Below are 20,426 nucleotides of genomic sequence, written 5' to 3' on the forward strand. Positions count from 1 at the left end.
AAAGTTACAGCTTCAGTGAAATCCGTTTGCAAATCGGAGTGATAGATTAGAATCGAGAGCCAACGGTAAGTTTTCTATGTTAAACCATTACACCATTGAAAAACTGGTTACGTTTGCAATTGAAAGAAAAATGACTATAGTTGAAGAGGTAATGGCCCCTAAACTATGTTCTGGGATGAAAGTTACAGCTTCAGTGAAATCCGTTTGCAAATCGGAGTGATAGATTAGAATCGAGAGCCAACGGTAAGTTTTCTATGTTAAACCATTACACCATTGAAAAACTGGTTACGTTTGCAATCGAAAGAAAAATGACTATAGTTGAAGAGGTAATGGCCCCTAAACTATGTTCTGGGATGAAAGTTACAGCTTCAGTGAAATCCGTTTGCAAATCGGAGTGATAGATTAGAATCGAGAGCCAACGGTAAGTTTTCTATGTTAAACCATTACACCATTGAAAAACAGGTTACGTTTGCAATCGAAAGAAAAATGACTATAGTTGAAGAGGTAATGGCCCCTAAACTATGTTCTGGGATAAAAGTTACAGCTTCAGTGAAATCCGTTTGCAAATCGGAGTGATAGATTAGAATCGAGAGCCAACGGTAAGTTTTCTATGTTAAACCATTACACCATTGAAAAACTGGTTACGTTTGCAATCGAAAGAAAAATGACTATAGTTGAAGAGGTAATGGCCCCTAAACTATGTTCTGGGATGAAAGTTACAGCTTCAGTGAAATCCGTTTGCAAATCGGAGTGATAGATTAGAATCGAGAGCCAACGGTAAGTTTTCTATGTTAAACCATTACACCATTGAAAAACTGGTTACGTTTGCAATCGAAAGAAAAATGACTATAGTTGAAGAGGTAATGGCCCCTAAACTATGTTCTGGGATGAAAGTTACAGCTTCAGTGAAATCCGTTTGCAAATCGGAGTGATAGATTAGAATCGAGAGCCAACGGTAAGTTTTCTATGTTAAACCATTACACCATTGAAAAACTGGTTACGTTTGCAATCAAAATAAAAATGACTATAGTTGAAGAGGTAATGGCCCCTAAACTATGTTCTGGGATGAAAGTTACAGCTTCAGTGAAATCCGTTTGCAAATCGGAGTAATAGATTAGAATCTAGAGCCAAAGGTAAGTTTTCTATGTTAAACCATTACACCATTGAAAAACTGGTTACGTTTGCAATTGAAAGAAAAATGACTATAGTTGAAGAAGTAATGGCCCCTAAACTATGTTCTGGGATGAAAGTTACAGCTTCAGTGAAATCCGTTTGCAAATCGGAGTGATAGATTAGAATCTAGAGCCAACGGTACGTTTTCTATGTTAAACCATTACACCATTGAAAAACTGGTTACGTTTGCAATCGAAAGAAAAATGACTATAGTTGAAGAGGTAATGGCCCCTAAACTATGTTCTGGGATGAAAGTTACAGCTTCAGTGAAATCCGTTTGCAAATCGGAGTGATAGATTAGAATCTAGAACCAACGGTACGTTTTCTATGTTAAACCATTGAAAAACTGGTTACGTTTGCAATCGAAAGAAAAATGACTATAGTTGAAGAAGTAATGGCCCCTAAACTATGTTCTGGGATGAAAGTTACAGCTTCAGTGAAATCCGTTTGCAAATCGGAGTGATAGATTAGAATCTAGAGCCAACGGTAAGTTTTCTATGTTAAACCATTACACCATTGAAAAACTGGTTACGTTTGCAATTGAAAGAAAAATGACTATAGTTGAAGAGGTAATGGCCCCTAAACTATGTTCTGGGATGAAAGTTACAGCTTCAGTGAAATCCGTTTGCAAATCGGAGTGATAGATTAGAATCTAGAGCCAACGGTAAGTTTTCTATGTTAAACCATTACACCATTGAAAAACTGGTTACGTTTGTAATTGAAAGAAAAATGACTATAGTTGAAGAAGTAATGGCCCCTAAACTATGTTCTGGGATGAAAGTTACAGCTTCAGTGAAATCCGTTTGCAAATCGGAGTGATAGATTAGAATCTAGAGCCAACGGTAAGGTTTCTATGTTAAACCATTACACCATTGAAAAACTGGTTACGTTTGCAATTGAAAGAAAAATGACTATAGTTGAAGAGGTAATGGCCCCTAAACTATGTTCTGGGATAAAAGTTACAGCTTCAGTGAAATCCGTTTGCAAATCGGAGTGATAGATTAGAATCTAGAGCCAACGGTACGTTTTCTATGTTAAACCATTACACCATTGAAAAACTGGTTACGTTTGCAATCGAAAGAAAAATGACTATAGTTGAAGAGGTAATGGCCCCTAAACTATGTTCTGGGATGAAATTTACAGCTTCAGTGAAATCCGTTTGCAAATCGGAGTGATAGATTAGAATCTAGAGCCAACGGTACGTTTTCTATGTTAAACCATTACACCATTGAAAAACTGGTTACGTTTGCAATCGAAAGAAAAATGACTATAGTTGAAGAGGTAATGGCCCCTAAACTATGTTCTGGGATGAAAGTTACAGCTTCAGTGAAATCCGTTTGCAAATCGGAGTGATAGATTAGAATCTAGAGCCAACGGTACGTTTTCTATGTTAAACCATTACACCATTGAAAAACTGGTTACGTTTGCAATCGAAAGAAAAATGACTATAGTTGAAGAGGTAATGGCCCCTAAACTATGTTCTGGGATGAAAGTTACAGCTTCAGTGAAATCCGTTTGCAAATCGGAGTGATAGATTAGAATCTAGAGCCAACGGTACGTTTTCTATGTTAAACCATGACACCATTGAAAAACTGGTTACGTTTGCAATTGAAAGAAAAATGACTATAGTTGAAGAGGTAATGGCCCCTAAACTATGTTCTGGGATGAAAGTTACAGCTTCAGTGAAATCCGTTTGCAAATCGGAGTGATAGATTAGAATCTAGAGCCAACGGTACGTTTTCTATGTTAAACCATTACACCATTGAAAAACTGGTTACGTTTGCAATCGAAAGAAAAATGACTATAGTTGAAGAGGTAATGGCCCCTAAACTATGTTCTGGGATGAAAGTTACAGCTTCAGTGAAATCCGTTTGCAAATCGGAGTGATAGATTAGAATCGAGAGCCAACGGTAAGTTTTCTATGTTAAACCATTACACCATTGAAAAACTGGTTACGTTTGCAATCGAAAGAAAAATGACTATAGTTGAAGAGGTAATGGCCCCTAAACTATGTTCTGGGATGAAAGTTACAGCTTCAGTTAAATCCGTTTGCAAATCGGAGTGATAGATTAGAATCGAGAGCCAACGGTAAGTTTTCTATGTTAAACCATTACACCATTGAAAAACTGGTTACGTTTGCAATCGAAAGAAAAATGACTATAGTTGAAGAGGTAATGGCCCCTAAACTATGTTCTGGGATGAAAAATACAGCTTCAGTGAAATCCGTTTGCAAATCGGAGTGATAGATTAGAATCTAGAGCCAATGGTACGTTTTCTATGTTAAACCATTACACCATTGAAAAACTGGTTACGTTTGCAATCGAAAGAAAAATGACTATAGTTGAAGAGGTAATGGCCCCTAAACTATGTTCTGGGATGAAAAATACAGCTTCAGTGAAATCCGTTTGCAAATCGGAGTGATAGATTAGAATCTAGAGCCAACAGTACGTTTTCTATGTTAAACCATTACACCATTGAAAAACTGGTTACGTTTGCAATCGAAAGAAAAATGACTATAGTTGAAGAGGTAATGGCCCCTAAACTATGTTCTGGGATGAAAGTTACAGCTTCAGTGAAATCCGTTTGCAAATCGGAGTGATAGATTAGAATCGAGAGCCAACGGTAAGTTTTCTATGTTAAACCATTACACCATTGAAAAACTGGTTACGTTTGCAATCGAAAGAAAAATGACTATAGTTGAAGAGGTAATGGCCCCTAAACTATGTTCTGGGATGAAAGTTACAGCTTCAGTGAAATCCGTTTGCAATTCGGAGTGATAGATTAGAATCGAGAGCCAACGGTAAGTTTTCTATGTTAAACCATTACACCATTGAAAAACTGGTTACGTTTGCAATCGAAAGAAAAATGACTATAGTTGAAGAGGTAATGGCCCCTAAACTATGTTCTGGGATGAAAGTTACAGCTTCAGTGAAATCCGTTTGCAAATCGGAGTGATAGATTAGAATCTAGAGCCAACGGTAAGTTTTCTATGTTAAACCATTACACCATTGAACAACTGGTTACGTTTGCAATTAAAAGAAAAATGACTATAGTTGAAGAAGTAATGGCCCCTAAACTATGTTCTGGGATGAAAGTTACAGCTTCAGTGAAATCCGTTTGCAAATCGGAGTGATAGATTAGAATCTAGAGCCAACGGTAAGTTGTCTATGTTAAACCATTACACCATTGAAAAACTGGTTACGTTTGCAATTGAAAGAAAAATGACTATAGTTGAAGAAGTAATGGCCTCTAAACTATGTTCTGGGATGAAAGTTACAGCTTCAGTGAAATCCGTTTGCAAATCGGAGTGATAGATTAGAATTTAGAGCCAACGGTAAGTTTTCTATGTTAAACCATTACACCATTGAAAAACTGGTTACGTTTGCAATTGAAAGAAAAATGACTATAGTTGAAGAAGTAATGGCCCCTAAACTATGTTCTGGGATGAAAGTTACAGCTTCAGTGAAATCCGTTTGCAATTTGGAGTGATAGATTAGAATCTAGAGCCAACGGTAAGTTTTCTATGTTAAACCATTACACCATTGAAAAACTGGTTACGTTTGCAATTGAAAGAAAAATGACTATAGTTGAAGAAGTAATGGCCTCGAAACTATGTTCTGGGATGAAAGTTACAGCTTCAGTGAAATCCGTTTGCAAATCGGAGTGATAGATTAGAATCGAGAGCCAACGGTAAGTTTTCTATGTTAAACCATTACACCATTGAAAAACTGGTTACGTTTGCAATCGAAAGAAAAATGACTATAGTTGAAGAGGTAATGGCCCCTAAACTATGTTCTGGGATGAAAGTTACAGCTTCAGTGAAATCTGTTTGCAAATCGGAGTAATAGATTAGAATCTAGAGCCAAAGGTAAGTTTTCTATGTTAAACCATTACACCATTGAAAAACTGGTTACGTTTGCAATCGAAAGAAAAATGACTATAGTTGAAGAGGTAATGGCCCCTAAACTATGTTCTGGGATGAAAAATACAGCTTCAGTGAAATCCGTTTGCAAATCGGAGTGATAGATTAGAATCGAGAGCCAACGGTAAGTTTTCTATGTTAAACCATTACACCATTGAAAAACTGGTTACGTTTGCAATCGAAAGAAAAATGACTATAGTTGAAGAGGTAATGGCCCCTAAACTATGTTCTGGGATGAAAGTTACAGCTTCAGTGAAATCTGTTTGCAAATCGGAGTAATAGATTAGAATCTAGAGCCAAAGGTAAGTTTTCTATGTTAAACCATTACACCATTGAAAAACTGGTTACGTTTGCAATTGAAAGAAAAATGACTATAGTTGAAGAAGTAATGGCCCCTAAACTTTGTTCTGGGATGAAAGTTACAGCTTCAGTGAAATCCGTTTGCAAATCGGAGTGATAGATTAGAATCTAGAGCCAACGGTAAGTTTTTATGTTAAACCATTACAGCATTGAAAAACTGGTTACGTTTGCAATCGAAAGAAAAATGACTATAGTTGAAGAAGTAATGGCCCCTAAACTATGTTCTGGGATGAAAGTTACAGCTTCAGTGAAATCCGTTTGCAAATCGGAGTAATAGATTAGAATCTAGAGCCAACCGTAAGTTTTTTATGTTAAACCTTTACACCATTGAAAAACTGGTTACGTTTGCAATCGAAAGAAAAATGACTATAGTTGAAGAAGTAATGGCCCCTAAACTATGTTCTGGGATGAAAGTTACAGCTTCAGTGAAATCCGTTTGCAAATCGGAGTGATAGATTAGAATCGAGAGCCAACGGTAAGTTTTCTATGTTAAACCATTACACCATTGAAAAACTGGTTACGTTTGCAATCGAAAGAAAAAAGACTATAGTTGAAGAGGTAATGGCCCCTAAACTATGTCCTGGGATGAAAGTTACAGCTTCAGTGAAATCCGTTTGCAAATCGGAGTGATAGATTAGAATCGAGAGCCAACGGTAAGTTGTCTATGTTAAACCATTACACCATTGAAAAACTGGTTACGTTTGCAATCGAAAGAAAAATGACTATAGTTGAAGAGGTAATGGCCCCTAAACTATGTTCTGGGATGAAAGTTACAGCTTCAGTGAAATCCGTTTGCAAATCGGAGTGATAGATTAGAATCGAGAGCCAACGGTAAGTTTTCTATGTTAAACCATTACACCATTGAAAAACTGGTTACGTTTGCAATCGAAAGAAAAATGACTATAGTTGAAGAGGTAATGGCCCCTAAACTATGTTCTGGGATGAAAGTTACAGCTTCAGTTAAATCCGTTTGCAAATCGGAGTGATAGATTAGAATCGAGAGCCAACGGTAAGTTTTCTATGTTAAACCATTACACCATTGAAAAACTGGTTACGTTTGCAATCGAAAGAAAAATGACTATAGTTGAAGAGGTAATGGCCCCTAAACTATGTTCTGGGATGAAAGTTACAGCTTCAGTGAAATCCGTTTGCAAATCGGAGTGATAGATTAGAATCGAGAGCCAACGGTAAGTTTTCTATGTTAAACCATTACACCATTGAAAAACTGGTTACGTTTGCAATCGAAAGAAAAATGACTATAGTTGAAGAGGTAATGGCCCCTAAACTATGTTCTGGGATGAAAGTTACAGCTTCAGTGAAATCCGTTTGCAAATCGGAGTGATAGATTAGAATCGAGAGCCAACGGTAAGTTTTCTATGTTAAACCATTACACCATTGAAAAACTGGTTACGTTTGCAATCGAAAGAAAAATGACTATAGTTGAAGAGGTAATGGCCCCTAAACTATGTTCTGGGATGAAAGTTACAGCTTCAGTGAAATCCGTTTGCAAATCGGAGTGATAGATTAGAATCGAGAGCCAACGGTAAGTTTTCTATGTTAAACCATTACACCATTGAAAAACTGGTTACGTTTGCAATCGAAAGAAAAATGACTATAGTTGAAGAGGTAATGGCCCCTAAACTATGTTCTGGGATGAAAGTTACAGCTTCAGTGAAATCCGTTTGCAAATCGGAGTGATAGATTAGAATCTAGAGCCAATGGTACGTTTTCTATGTTAAACCATTACACCATTGAAAAACTGGTTACGTTTGCAATCGAAAGAAAAATGACTATAGTTGAAGAGGTAATGGCCCCTAAACTATGTTCTGGGATGAAAAATACAGCTTCAGTGAAATCCGTTTGCAAATCGGAGTGATAGATTAGAATCTAGAGCCAACAGTACGTTTTCTATGTTAAACCATTACACCATTGAAAAACTGGTTACGTTTGCAATCGAAAGAAAAATGACTATAGTTGAAGAGGTAATGGCCCCTAAACTATGTTCTGGGATGAAAGTTACAGCTTCAGTGAAATCCGTTTGCAAATCGGAGTGATAGATTAGAATCGAGAGCCAACGGTAAGTTTTCTATGTTAAACCATTACACCATTGAAAAACTGGTTACGTTTGCAATCGAAAGAAAAATGACTATAGTTGAAGAAGTAATGGCCCGTAAACTATGTTCTGGGATGAAAGTTACAGCTTCAGTGAAATCTGTTTGCAAATCGGAGTGATAGATTAGAATCTAGAGCCAACGGTAAGTTTTCTATGTTAAACCATTACACCATTGAAAAACTGGTTACGTTTGCAATTGAAAGAAAAATGACTATAGTTGAAGAAGTAATGGCCCCTAAACTATGTTCTGGGATGAAAGGTACAGCTTCAGTGAAATCCGTTTGCAAATTGGAGTGATAGATTAGAATCTAGAGCCAACGGTAAGTTTTCTATGTTAAACCATTACACCATTGAAAAACTGGTTACGTTTGCAATTGAAAGAAAAATGACTATAGTTGAAGAAGTAATGGCCCCTAAACTATGTTCTGGGATGAAAGTTACAGCTTCAGTGAAATCCGTTTGCAAATCGGAGTGATAGATTAGAATCTAGAGCCAACGGTAAGTTTTCTATGTTAAACCATTACACCATTGAAAAACTGGTTATGTTTGCAATCGAAAGAAAAATGACTATAGTTGAAGAGGTAATGGCCCCTAAACTATGTTCTGGGATGAAAGTTACAGCTTCAGTGAAATCCGTTTGCAAATCGGAGTGATAGATTAGAATCGAGAGCCAACGGTAAGTTTTCTATGTTAAACCATTACACCATTGAAAAACTGGTTACGTTTGCAATCGAAAGAAAAATGACTATAGTTGAAGAGGTAATGGCCCCTAAACTATGTTCTGGGATGAAAGTTACAGCTTCAGTGAAATCCGTTTGCAAATCGGAGTGATAGATTAGAATCTAGAGCCAACGGTACGTTTTCTATGTTAAACCATTACACCATTGAAAAACTGGTTACGTTTGCAATCGAAAGAAAAATGACTATAGTTGAAGAGGTAATGGCCCCTAAACTATGTTCTGGGATGAAAGTTACAGCTTCAGTGAAATCCGTTTGCAAATCGGAGTGATAGATTAGAATCTAGAGCCAACGGTACGTTTTCTATGTTAAACCATTACACCATTGAAAAACTGGTTACGTTTGCAATCGAAAGAAAAATGACTATAGTTGAAGAGGTAATGGCCCCTAAACTATGTTCTGGGATGAAAGTTACAGCTTCAGTGAAATCCGTTTGCAAATCGGAGTGATAGATTAGAATCTAGAACCAACGGTACGTTTTCTATGTTAAACCATTGAAAAACTGGTTACGTTTGCAATCGAAAGAAAAATGACTATAGTTGAAGAAGTAATGGCCCCTAAACTATGTTCTGGGATGAAAGTTACAGCTTCAGTGAAATCCGTTTGCAAATCGGAGTGATAGATTAGAATCTAGAGCCAACGGTAAGTTTTCTATGTTAAACCATTACACCATTGAAAAACTGGTTACGTTTGCAATTGAAAGAAAAATGACTATAGTTGAAGAGGTAATGGCCCCTAAACTATGTTCTGGGATGAAAGTTACAGCTTCAGTGAAATCCGTTTGCAAATCGGAGTGATAGATTAGAATCTAGAGCCAACGGTAAGTTTTCTATGTTAAACCATTACACCATTGAAAAACTGGTTACGTTTGTAATTGAAAGAAAAATGACTATAGTTGAAGAAGTAATGGCCCCTAAACTATGTTCTGGGATGAAAGTTACAGCTTCAGTGAAATCCGTTTGCAAATCGGAGTGATAGATTAGAATCTAGAGCCAACGGTAAGGTTTCTATGTTAAACCATTACACCATTGAAAAACTGGTTACGTTTGCAATTGAAAGAAAAATGACTATAGTTGAAGAGGTAATGGCCCCTAAACTATGTTCTGGGATGAAAGTTACAGCTTCAGTGAAATCCGTTTGCAAATCGGAGTGATAGATTAGAATCTAGAGCCAACGGTACGTTTTCTATGTTAAACCATTACACCATTGAAAAACTGGTTACGTTTGCAATCGAAAGAAAAATGACTATAGTTGAAGAGGTAATGGCCCCTAAACTATGTTCTGGGATGAAATTTACAGCTTCAGTGAAATCCGTTTGCAAATCGGAGTGATAGATTAGAATCTAGAGCCAACGGTACGTTTTCTATGTTAAACCATTACACCATTGAAAAACTGGTTACGTTTGCAATCGAAAGAAAAATGACTATAGTTGAAGAGGTAATGGCCCCTAAACTATGTTCTGGGATGAAAGTTACAGCTTCAGTGAAATCCGTTTGCAAATCGGAGTGATAGATTAGAATCTAGAGCCAACGGTACGTTTTCTATGTTAAACCATTACACCATTGAAAAACTGGTTACGTTTGCAATCGAAAGAAAAATGACTATAGTTGAAGAGGTAATGGCCCCTAAACTATGTTCTGGGATGAAAGTTACAGCTTCAGTGAAATCCGTTTGCAAATCAGAGTGATAGATTAGAATCTAGAGCCAACGGTACGTTTTCTATGTTAAACCATTACACCATTGAAAAACTGGTTACGTTTGCAATTGAAAGAAAAATGACTATAGTTGAAGAGGTAATGGCCCCTAAACTATGTTCTGGGATGAAAGTTACAGCTTCAGTGAAATCCGTTTGCAAATCGGAGTGATAGATTAGAATCTAGAGCCAACGGTACGTTTTCTATGTTAAACCATTACACCATTGAAAAACTGGTTACGTTTGCAATCGAAAGAAAAAGGACTATAGTTGAAGAGGTAATGGCCCCTAAACTATGTTCTGGGATGAAAGTTACAGCTTCAGTGAAATCCGTTTGCAAATCGGAGTGATAGATTAGAATCTAGAGCCAACAGTACGTTTTCTATGTTAAACCATTACACCATTGAAAAACTGGTTTCGTTTGCAATCGAAAGAAAAATGACTATAGTTGAAGAGGTAATGGCCCCTAAACTATGTTCTGGGATGAAAAATACAGCTTCAGTGAAATCTGTTTGCAAATCGGAGTGATAGATTAGAATCTAGAGCCAACGGTACGTTTTCTATGTTAAACCATTACACCATTGAAAAACTGGTTACGTTTGCAATCGAAAGAAAAATGACTATAGTTGAAGAGGTAATGGCCCCTAAACTATGTTCTGGGATGAAAGTTACAGCTTCAGTGAAATCCGTTTGCAAATCGGAGTGATAGATTAGAATCTAGAGCCAACGGTACGTTTTGTATGTTAAACCATTACACCATTGAAAAACTGGTTACGTTTGCAATCGAAAGAAAAATGACTATAGTTGAAGAGGTAATGGCCCCTAAACTATGTTTGGGATGAAAGTTACAGCTTCAGTGAAATCCGTTTGCAAATCGGAGTGATAGATTAGAATCTAGAGCCAACGGTACGTTTTCTATGTTAAACCATTACACCATTGAAAAACTGGTTACGTTTGCAATCGAGAGAAAAATGACTATAGTTGAAGAGGTAATGGCCCCTAAACTATGTTCTGGGATGAAAGTTACAGCTTCAGTGAAATCCGTTTGCAAATCGGAGTGATAGATTAGAATCTAGAACCAACGGTACGTTTTTTATGTTAAACCATTGAAAAACTGGTTACGTTTGCAATCGAAAGAAAAATGACTATAGTTGAAGAGGTAATGGCCCCTAAACTATGTTCTGGGATGAAAGTTACAGCTTCAGTGAAATCCGTTTGCAAATCGGAGTGATAGATTAGAATCTAGAGCCAACGGTAAGTTTTCTATGTTAAACCATTACACCATTGAAAAACTGGTTACGTTTGTAATTGAAAGAAAAATGACTATAGTTGAAGAAGTAATGGCCCCTAAACTATGTTCTGGGATGAAAGTTACAGCTTCAGTGAAATCCGTTTGCAAATCGGAGTGATAGATTAGAATCTAGAGCCAACGGTAAGGTTTCTATGTTAAACCATTACACCATTGAAAAACTGGTTACGTTTGCAATTGAATGAAAAATGACTATAGTTGAAGAAGTAATGGCCCCTAAACTATGTTCTGGGATGAAAGTTACAGCTTCAGTGAAATCCGTTTGCAAATCGGAGTGATAGATTAGAATCTAGAGCCAACGGTAAGTTTTCTATGTTAAACCATTACACCATTGAACAACTGGTTACGTTTGCAATTGAAAGAAAAATGACTATAGTTGAAGAAGTAATGGCCCCTAAACTATGTTCTGGGATGAAAGTTACAGCTTCAGTGAAATCCGTTTGCAAATCGGAGTGATAGATTAGAATCTAGAGCCAACGGTAAGTTGTCTATGTTAAACCATTACACCATTGAAAAACTGGTTACGTTTGCAATTGAAAGAAAAATGACTATAGTTGAAGAAGTAATGGCCCCTAAACTATGTTCTGGGATGAAAGTTACAGCTTCAGTGAAATCCGTTTCCAAATCGGAGTGATAGATTAGAATTTAGAGCCAACGGTAAGTTTTCTATGTTAAACCATTACACCATTGAAAAACTGGTTACGTTTGCAATTGAAAGAAAAATGACTATAGTTGAAGAAGTAATGGCCCCTAAACTATGTTCTGGGATGAAAGTTACAGCTTCAGTGAAATCCGTTTGCAAATTGGAGTGATAGATTAGAATCTAGAGCCAACGGTAAGTTTTCTATGTTAAACCATTACACCATTGAAAAACTGGTTACGTTTGCAATTGAAAGAAAAATGACTATAGTTGAAGAAGTAATGGCCTCTAAACTATGTTCTGGGATGAAAGTTACAGCTTCAGTGAAATCCGTTTGCAAATCGGAGTGATAGATTAGAATCGAGAGCCAACGGTAAGTTTTCTATGTTAAACCATTACACCATTGAAAAACTGGTTACGTTTGCAATCGAAAGAAAAATGACTATAGTTGAAGAGGTAATGGCCCCTAAACTATGTTCTGGGATGAAAGTTACAGCTTCAGTGAAATCTGTTTGCAAATCGGAGTAATAGATTAGAATCTAGAGCCAAAGGTAAGTTTTCTATGTTAAACCATTACACCATTGAAAAACTGGTTACGTTTGCAATCGAAAGAAAAATGACTATAGTTGAAGAGGTAATGGCCCCTAAACTATGTTCTGGGATGAAAAATACAGCTTCAGTGAAATCCGTTTGCAAATCGGAGTGATAGATTAGAATCGAGAGCCAACGGTAAGTTTTCTATGTTAAACCATTACACCATTGAAAAACTGGTTACGTTTGCAATCGAAAGAAAAATGACTATAGTTGAAGAGGTAATGGCCCCTAAACTATGTTCTGGGATGAAAGTTACAGCTTCAGTGAAATCTGTTTGCAAATCGGAGTAATAGATTAGAATCTAGAGCCAAAGGTAAGTTTTCTATGTTAAACCATTACATAGTTACATAGTTACATAGTTACATAGTTACATAGTTACTTTGGTTGAAAAAAGACATACGTCCATCGAGTTCAACCAGTACAAAGTACAACTCCAGCCTGCTCCCTCACATATCCCTGTTGATCCAGAGGAAGGCGAAAAAACCCTTACGAGGTAAAAATTCCTTCCCGACTCCAGATGGCAATCAGATAAAATCCCTGGATTAACATCATTGGCATTACCTAGTAATTGTAGCCATGGATGTCATTCAACGCAAGGAAAGCATCTAAGCCCCCTTTAAATGCAGGTATAGAGTTTGCCATAACGACTTCCTGTGGCAATGCATTCCACATCTTAATCACTCTTACTGTAAAGAACCCTTTCCTAAATAAATGGCTAAAACGTTTTTCCTCCATGCGCAGATCATGTCCTCTAGTCCTTTGAGAAGGCCTAGGGACAAAAAGCTCATCCGCCAAGCTATTATATTGCCCTCTGATGTATTTATACATGTTAATTAGATCTCCTCTAAGGCGTCTTTTCTCTAGACTAAATAAACCCAGTTTATCTAACCTTTCTTGGTAAGTGAGACCTTCCATCCCACGTATCAATTTTGTTGCTCGTCTCTGCACCTGCTCTAAAACTGCAATATCTTTTTTGTAATGTGGTGCCCAGAACTGAATTCCATATTCCAGATGTGGCCTTACTAGAGAGTTAAACAGGGGCAATATTATGCTAGCATCTCGAGTTTTTATTTCCCTTTTAATGCATCCCAAAATTTTGTTAGCTTTAGCTGCAGCGGCTTGGCATTGAGTACGATTATTTAACTTGTTGTCGATGAGTACTCCTAAGTCCTTCTCCAAGTTTGATGTCCCCAACTGTATCCCATTTATTTTGTATGGTGTTAGACCATTGGTACGACCAAAATGCATGACTTTACATTTGTCAACATTGAATTTCATCTGCCATGTATGTGCCCATATAGCCATCCTATCCAGATCCTGTTGCAATATAACACTATCTTCCTCAGAGTTGATGATTCTGCACAATTTTGTATCATCTGCAAAAATAGCAACATTGCTCACTACTGTATCCACTAGGTCATTAATAAATAAATTGAAGAGCACTGGACCCAGTACAGACCCCTGTGGGACCCCACTGCTAACAGTCTCCCATTTTGAGTATGATCCATTGACCACAACTCTTTGTTTTCTGTCCATTAGCCAGTTCCCTATCCAAGCACACAGACTCTTCCCCAGTCCTTGCATCCTCATCTTTTGCACCAGACTTTTGTGGGGAACAGTGTCGAATGCCTTAGCAAAGTCTAAGTATATCACATCTACAGCATTCCCAATATCCATATTAGCATTCACTACCTCATAAAAGCTGAGCATGTTAGTCAAACAGGACCTGTCTTTAGTAAACCCATGTTGATGCTGAGAAATAAGATTATTTTCTACTATGAAGTCATGTATAGTATCTCTTAGTAACCCCTCAAATAGTTTGCATACAACTGATGTTAAGCTTACAGGTCTATAATTTCCTGGATCTGATTTTTTGCCCTTCTTAAATAATGGGAAAACGTGGGCTGTACGCCAATCCACTGGGACTCTGCCAGTTGCAAGAGAGTCACAAAAGATAAGATAAAGGGGTTTATCTATAACTGAACTTAATTCCCTTAGGACCCGAGGATGCATGCCATCCGGGCCAGGTGCCTTGTCTATTTTTAATTTATTTAGTCTTGCCTTTACTTCTTCCTGCGTTAAGTATTTAATATTACAGTTAGAAGATTGAGACTCTTCCGCCTCTGTAATTTGCAACAGTGCTGTTTCCTTTGTAAAGACAGAAGCAAAGAAAGCATTTAATAACTCTGCCTTACCTTGGTCATCCACCATTGAGTTCCCACCCTCATCCTTTAGGAGTCCTATACAGTCAACCTTTCTTTTTTTAGAGTTGATGTACTTGTAAAACTTTTTTGGGTTAGATTTGATATCCCTAGCGATTTGATTTTCAGCTTCGATCTTTGCCAGCCTAATTTCTTTTTTACAATTTTTATTGCACTCCTTATAATTGCTTAGTGCAGTCTCGGTCCCCTCCTGTTTTAGGACCTTATAGGCATTCTTTTTCCTCTTCATTTTATCTTTAACCTTTCTATTCATCCATAGAGGCCTTTTTTTATTCCTAGACATTTTGTTTCCATATGGGATATACATACTACAATATTGATTGAGAATACGTTTAAAAGCTTGCCATTTCCCTTCAGTGTCCTCCCCTTGTAGTACATTATCCCAGTTCACCAAACTTAGTGCTAATTACACCATTGAAAAACTGGTTACGTTTGCAATTGAAAGAAAAATGACTATAGTTGAAGAAGTAATGGCCCCTAAACTTTGTTCTGGGATGAAAGTTACAGCTTCAGTGAAATCCGTTTGCAAATCGGAGTGATAGATTAGAATCTAGAGCCAACGGTAAGTTTTTATGTTAAACCATTACACCATTGAAAAACTGGTTACGTTTGCAATCGAAAGAAAAATGACTATAGTTGAAGAAGTAATGGCCCCTAAACTATGTTCTGGGATGAAAGTTACAGCTTCAGTGAAATCCGTTTGCAAATCGGAGTAATAGATTAGAATCTAGAGCCAACCGTAAGTTTTTTATGTTAAACCTTTACACCATTGAAAAACTGGTTACGTTTGCAATCGAAAGAAAAATGACTATAGTTGAAGAAGTAATGGCCCCTAAACTATGTTCTGGGATGAAAGTTACAGCTTCAGTGAAATCCGTTTGCAAATCGGAGTGATAGATTAGAATCGAGAGCCAACGGTAAGTTTTCTATGTTAAACCATTACACCATTGAAAAACTGGTTACGTTTGCAATCGAAAGAAAAAAGACTATAGTTGAAGAGGTAATGGCCCCTAAACTATGTCCTGGGATGAAAGTTACAGCTTCAGTGAAATCCGTTTGCAAATCGGAGTGATAGATTAGAATCGAGAGCCAACGGTAAGTTGTCTATGTTAAACCATTACACCATTGAAAAACTGGTTACGTTTGCAATCGAAAGAAAAATGACTATAGTTGAAGAGGTAATGGCCCCTAAACTATGTTCTGGGATGAAAGTTACAGCTTCAGTGAAATCCGTTTGCAAATCGGAGTGATAGATTAGAATCGAGAGCCAACGGTAAGTTTTCTATGTTAAACCATTACACCATTGAAAAACTGGTTACGTTTGCAATCGAAAGAAAAATGACTATAGTTGAAGAGGTAATGGCCCCTAAACTATGTTCTGGGATGAAAGTTACAGCTTCAGTTAAATCCGTTTGCAAATCGGAGTGATAGATTAGAATCGAGAGCCAACGGTAAGTTTTCTATGTTAAACCATTACACCATTGAAAAACTGGTTACGTTTGCAATCGAAAGAAAAATGACTATAGTTGAAGAGGTAATGGCCCCTAAACTATGTTCTGGGATGAAAGTTACAGCTTCAGTGAAATCCGTTTGCAAATCGGAGTGATAGATTAGAATCGAGAGCCAACGGTAAGTTTTCTATGTTAAACCATTACACCATTGAAAAACTGGTTACGTTTGCAATCGAAAGAAAAATGACTATAGTTGAAGAGGTAATGGCCCCTAAACTATGTTCTGGGATGAAAGTTACAGCTGCAGTGAAATCCGTTTGCAAATCGGAGTGATAGATTAGAATCGAGAGCCAACGGTAAGTTTTCTATGTTAAACCACTACACCATTGAAAAACTGGTTACGTTTGCAATCAAAAGAAAAATGACTATAGTTGAAGAGGTAATGGCCCCTAAACTATGTTCTGGGATGAAAGTTACAGCTTCAGTGAAATCCGTTTGCAAATCGGAGTGATAGATTAGAATCGAGAGCCAACGGTAAGTTTTCTATGTTAAACCATTACACCATTGAAAAACTGGTTACGTTTGCAATCGAAAGAAAAATGACTATAGTTGAAGAGGTAATGGCCCCTAAACTATGTTCTGGGATGAAAGTTACAGCTTCAGTGAAATCCGTTTGCAAATCGGAGTGATAGATTAGAATCTAGAGCCAATGGTACGTTTTCTATGTTAAACCATTACACCATTGAAAAACTGGTTACGTTTGCAATCGAAAGAAAAATGACTATAGTTGAAGAGGTAATGGCCCCTAAACTATGTTCTGGGATGAAAAATACAGCTTCAGTGAAATCCGTTTGCAAATCGGAGTGATAGATTAGAATCTAGAGCCAACAGTACGTTTTCTATGTTAAACCATTACACCATTGAAAAACTGGTTACGTTTGCAATCGAAAGAAAAATGACTATAGTTGAAGAGGTAATGGCCCCTAAACTATGTTCTGGGATGAAAGTTACAGCTTCAGTGAAATCCGTTTGCAAATCGGAGTGATAGATTAGAATCGAGAGCCAACGGTAAGTTTTCTATGTTAAACCATTACACCATTGAAAAACTGGTTACGTTTGCAATCGAAAGAAAAATGACTATAGTTGAAGAAGTAATGGCCCCTAAACTATGTTCTGGGATGAAAGTTACAGCTTCAGTGAAATCTGTTTGCAAATCGGAGTGATAGATTAGAATCTAGAGCCAACGGTAAGTTTTCTATGTTAAACCATTACACCATTGAAAAACTGGTTACGTTTGCAATTGAAAGAAAAATGACTATAGTTGAAGAAGTAATGGCCCCTAAACTATGTTCTGGGATGAAAGTTACAGCTTCAGTGAAATCCGTTTGCAAATTGGAGTGATAGATTAGAATCTAGAGCCAACGGTAAGTTTTCTATGTTAAACCATTACACCATTGAAAAACTGGTTATGTTTGCAATCGAAAGAAAAATGACTATAGTTGAAGAGGTAATGGCCCCTAAACTATGTTCTGGGATGAAAGTTACAGCTTCAGTGAAATCCGTTTGCAAATCGAAGTGATAGATTAGAATCGAGAGCCAACGGTAAGTTTTCTATGTTAAACCATTACACCATTGAAAAACTGGTATCGTTTGCAATCGAAAGAAAAATGACTATAGTTGAAGAGGTAATGGCCCCTAAACTATGTTCTGGGATGAAAGTTACAGCTTCAGTGAAATCCGTTTGCAAATCGGAGTGATAGATTAGAATCGAGAGCCAACGGTAAGTTTTCTATGTTAAACCATTACACCATTGAAAGACTGGTTACGTTTGCAATCGAAAGAAAAATGACTATAGTTGAAGAGGTAATGGCCCCTAAACTATGTTCTGGGATGAAAGTTACAGCTTCAGTGATATCCGTTTGCAAATCGGAGTGATAGATTAGAATCGAGAGCCAACGGTAAGTTTTCTATGTTAAACCATTACACCATTGAAAAACTGGTTACGTTTGCAATCGAAAGAAAAATGACTATAGTTGAAGAGGTAATGGCCCCTAAACTATGTTCTGGGATGAAAGTTACAGCTTCAGTGAAATCCGTTTGCAAATCGGAGTGATAGATTAGAATCGAGAGCCAACGGTAAGTTTTCTATGTTAAACCATTACACCATTGAAAAACTGGTTACGTTTGCAATCGAAAGAAAAATGACTATAGTTGAAGAGGTAATGGCCCCTAAACTATGTTCTGGGATGAAAGTTACAGCTTCAGTGAAATCTGTTTGCAAATCGGAGTAATAGATTAGAATCTAGAGCCAAAGGTAAGTTTTCTATGTTAAACCATTACACCATTGAAAAACTGGTTACGTTTGCAATTGAAAGAAAAATGACTATAGTTGAAGAAGTAATGGCCCCCAAACTTTGTTCTGGGATGAAAGTTACAGCTTCAGTGAAATCCGTTTGCAAATCGGAGTGATAGATTAGAATCTAGAGCCAACGGTAAGTTTTTATGTTAAACCATTACACCATTGAAAAACTGGTTACGTTTGCAATCGAAAGAAAAATGACTATAGTTGAAGAAGTAATGGCCCCTAAACTATGTTCTGGGATGAAAGTTACAGCTTCAGTGAAATCCGTTTGCAAATCGGAGTAATAGATTAGAATCTAGAGCCAACCGTAAGTTTTTTATGTTAAACCATTACACCATTGATAAACTGGTTACGTTTGCAATCGAAAGAAAAATGACTATAGTTGAAGAAGTAATGGCCCCTAAACTATGTTCTGGGATGAAAGTTACAGCTTCAGTGAAATCCGTTTGCAAATTGGAGTGATAGATTAGAATCGAGAGCCAACGGTAAGTTTTCTATGTTAAACCATTACACCATTGAAAAACTGGTTACGTTTGCAATCGAAAGAAAAAAGACTATAGTTGAAGAGGTAATGGCCCCTAAACTATGTCCTGGGATGAAAGTTACAGCTTCAGTGAAATCCGTTTGCAAATCGGAGTGATAGATTAGAATCGAGAGCCAACGGTAAGTTTTCTATGTTAAACCATTACACCATTGAAAAACTGGTTACGTTTGCAATCGAAAGAAAAATGACTATAGTTGAAGAGGTAATGGCCCCTAAACTATGTTCTGGGATGAAAGTTACAGCTTCAGTGAAATCCGTTTGCAAATCGGAGTGATAGATTAGAATCGAGAGCCAACGGTAAGTTTTCTATGTTAAACCATTACACCATTGAAAAACTGGTTACGTTTGCAATCGAAAGAAAAATGACTATAGTTGAAGAGGTAATGGCCCCTAAACTATGTTCTGGAATGAAAGTTACAGCTTCAGTGAAATCCGTTTGCAAATCGGAGTGATAGATTAGAATCGAGAGCCAACGGTAAGTTTTCTATGTTAAACCATTACACCATTGAAAAACTGGTTACGTTTGCAATCGAAAGAAAAATGACTATAGTTGAAGAGGTAATGGCCCCTAAACTATGTTCTGGGATGAAAGTTACAGCTTCAGTGAAATCCGTTTGCAAATCGGAGTGATAGATTAGAATCGAGAGCCAACGGTAAGTTTTCTATGTTAAACCCTTACACCATTGAAAAACTGGTTACGTTTGCAATCGAAAGAAAAATGACTATAGTTGAAGAGGTAATGGCCCCTAAACTATGTTCTGGGATGAAAGTTACAGCTTCAGTGAAATCCGTTTGCAAATCGGAGTGATAGATTAGAATCGAGAGCCAACGGTAAGTTTTCTATGTTAAACCATTACACCATTGAAAAACTGGTTACGTTTGCAATCGAAAGAAAAATGACTATAGTTGAAGAGGTAATGGCCCCTAAACTATGTTCTGGGATGAAAGTTACAGCTTCAGTTAAATCCGTTTGCAAATCGGAGTGATAGATTAGAATCGAGAGCCAACGGTAAGTTTTCTATGTTAAACCATTACACCATTGAAAAACTGGTTACGTTTGCAATCGAAAGAAAAATGACTATAGTTGAAGAGGTAATGGCCCCTAAACTATGTTCTGGGATGAAAAATACAGCTTCAGTGAAATCCGTTTGCAAATCGGAGTGATAGATTAGAATCTAGAGCCAATGGTACGTTTTCTATGTTAAACCATTACACCATTGAAAAACTGGTTACGTTTGCAATCGAAAGAAAAATGACTATAGTTGAAGAGGTAATGGCCCCTAAACTATGTTCTGGGATGAAAAA

This window comes from Hyperolius riggenbachi, chromosome 5 (genome assembly GCF_040937935.1).
Source record: "Hyperolius riggenbachi isolate aHypRig1 chromosome 5, aHypRig1.pri, whole genome shotgun sequence".
NCBI classification, from domain to species: domain Eukaryota; kingdom Metazoa; phylum Chordata; class Amphibia; order Anura; family Hyperoliidae; genus Hyperolius; species Hyperolius riggenbachi.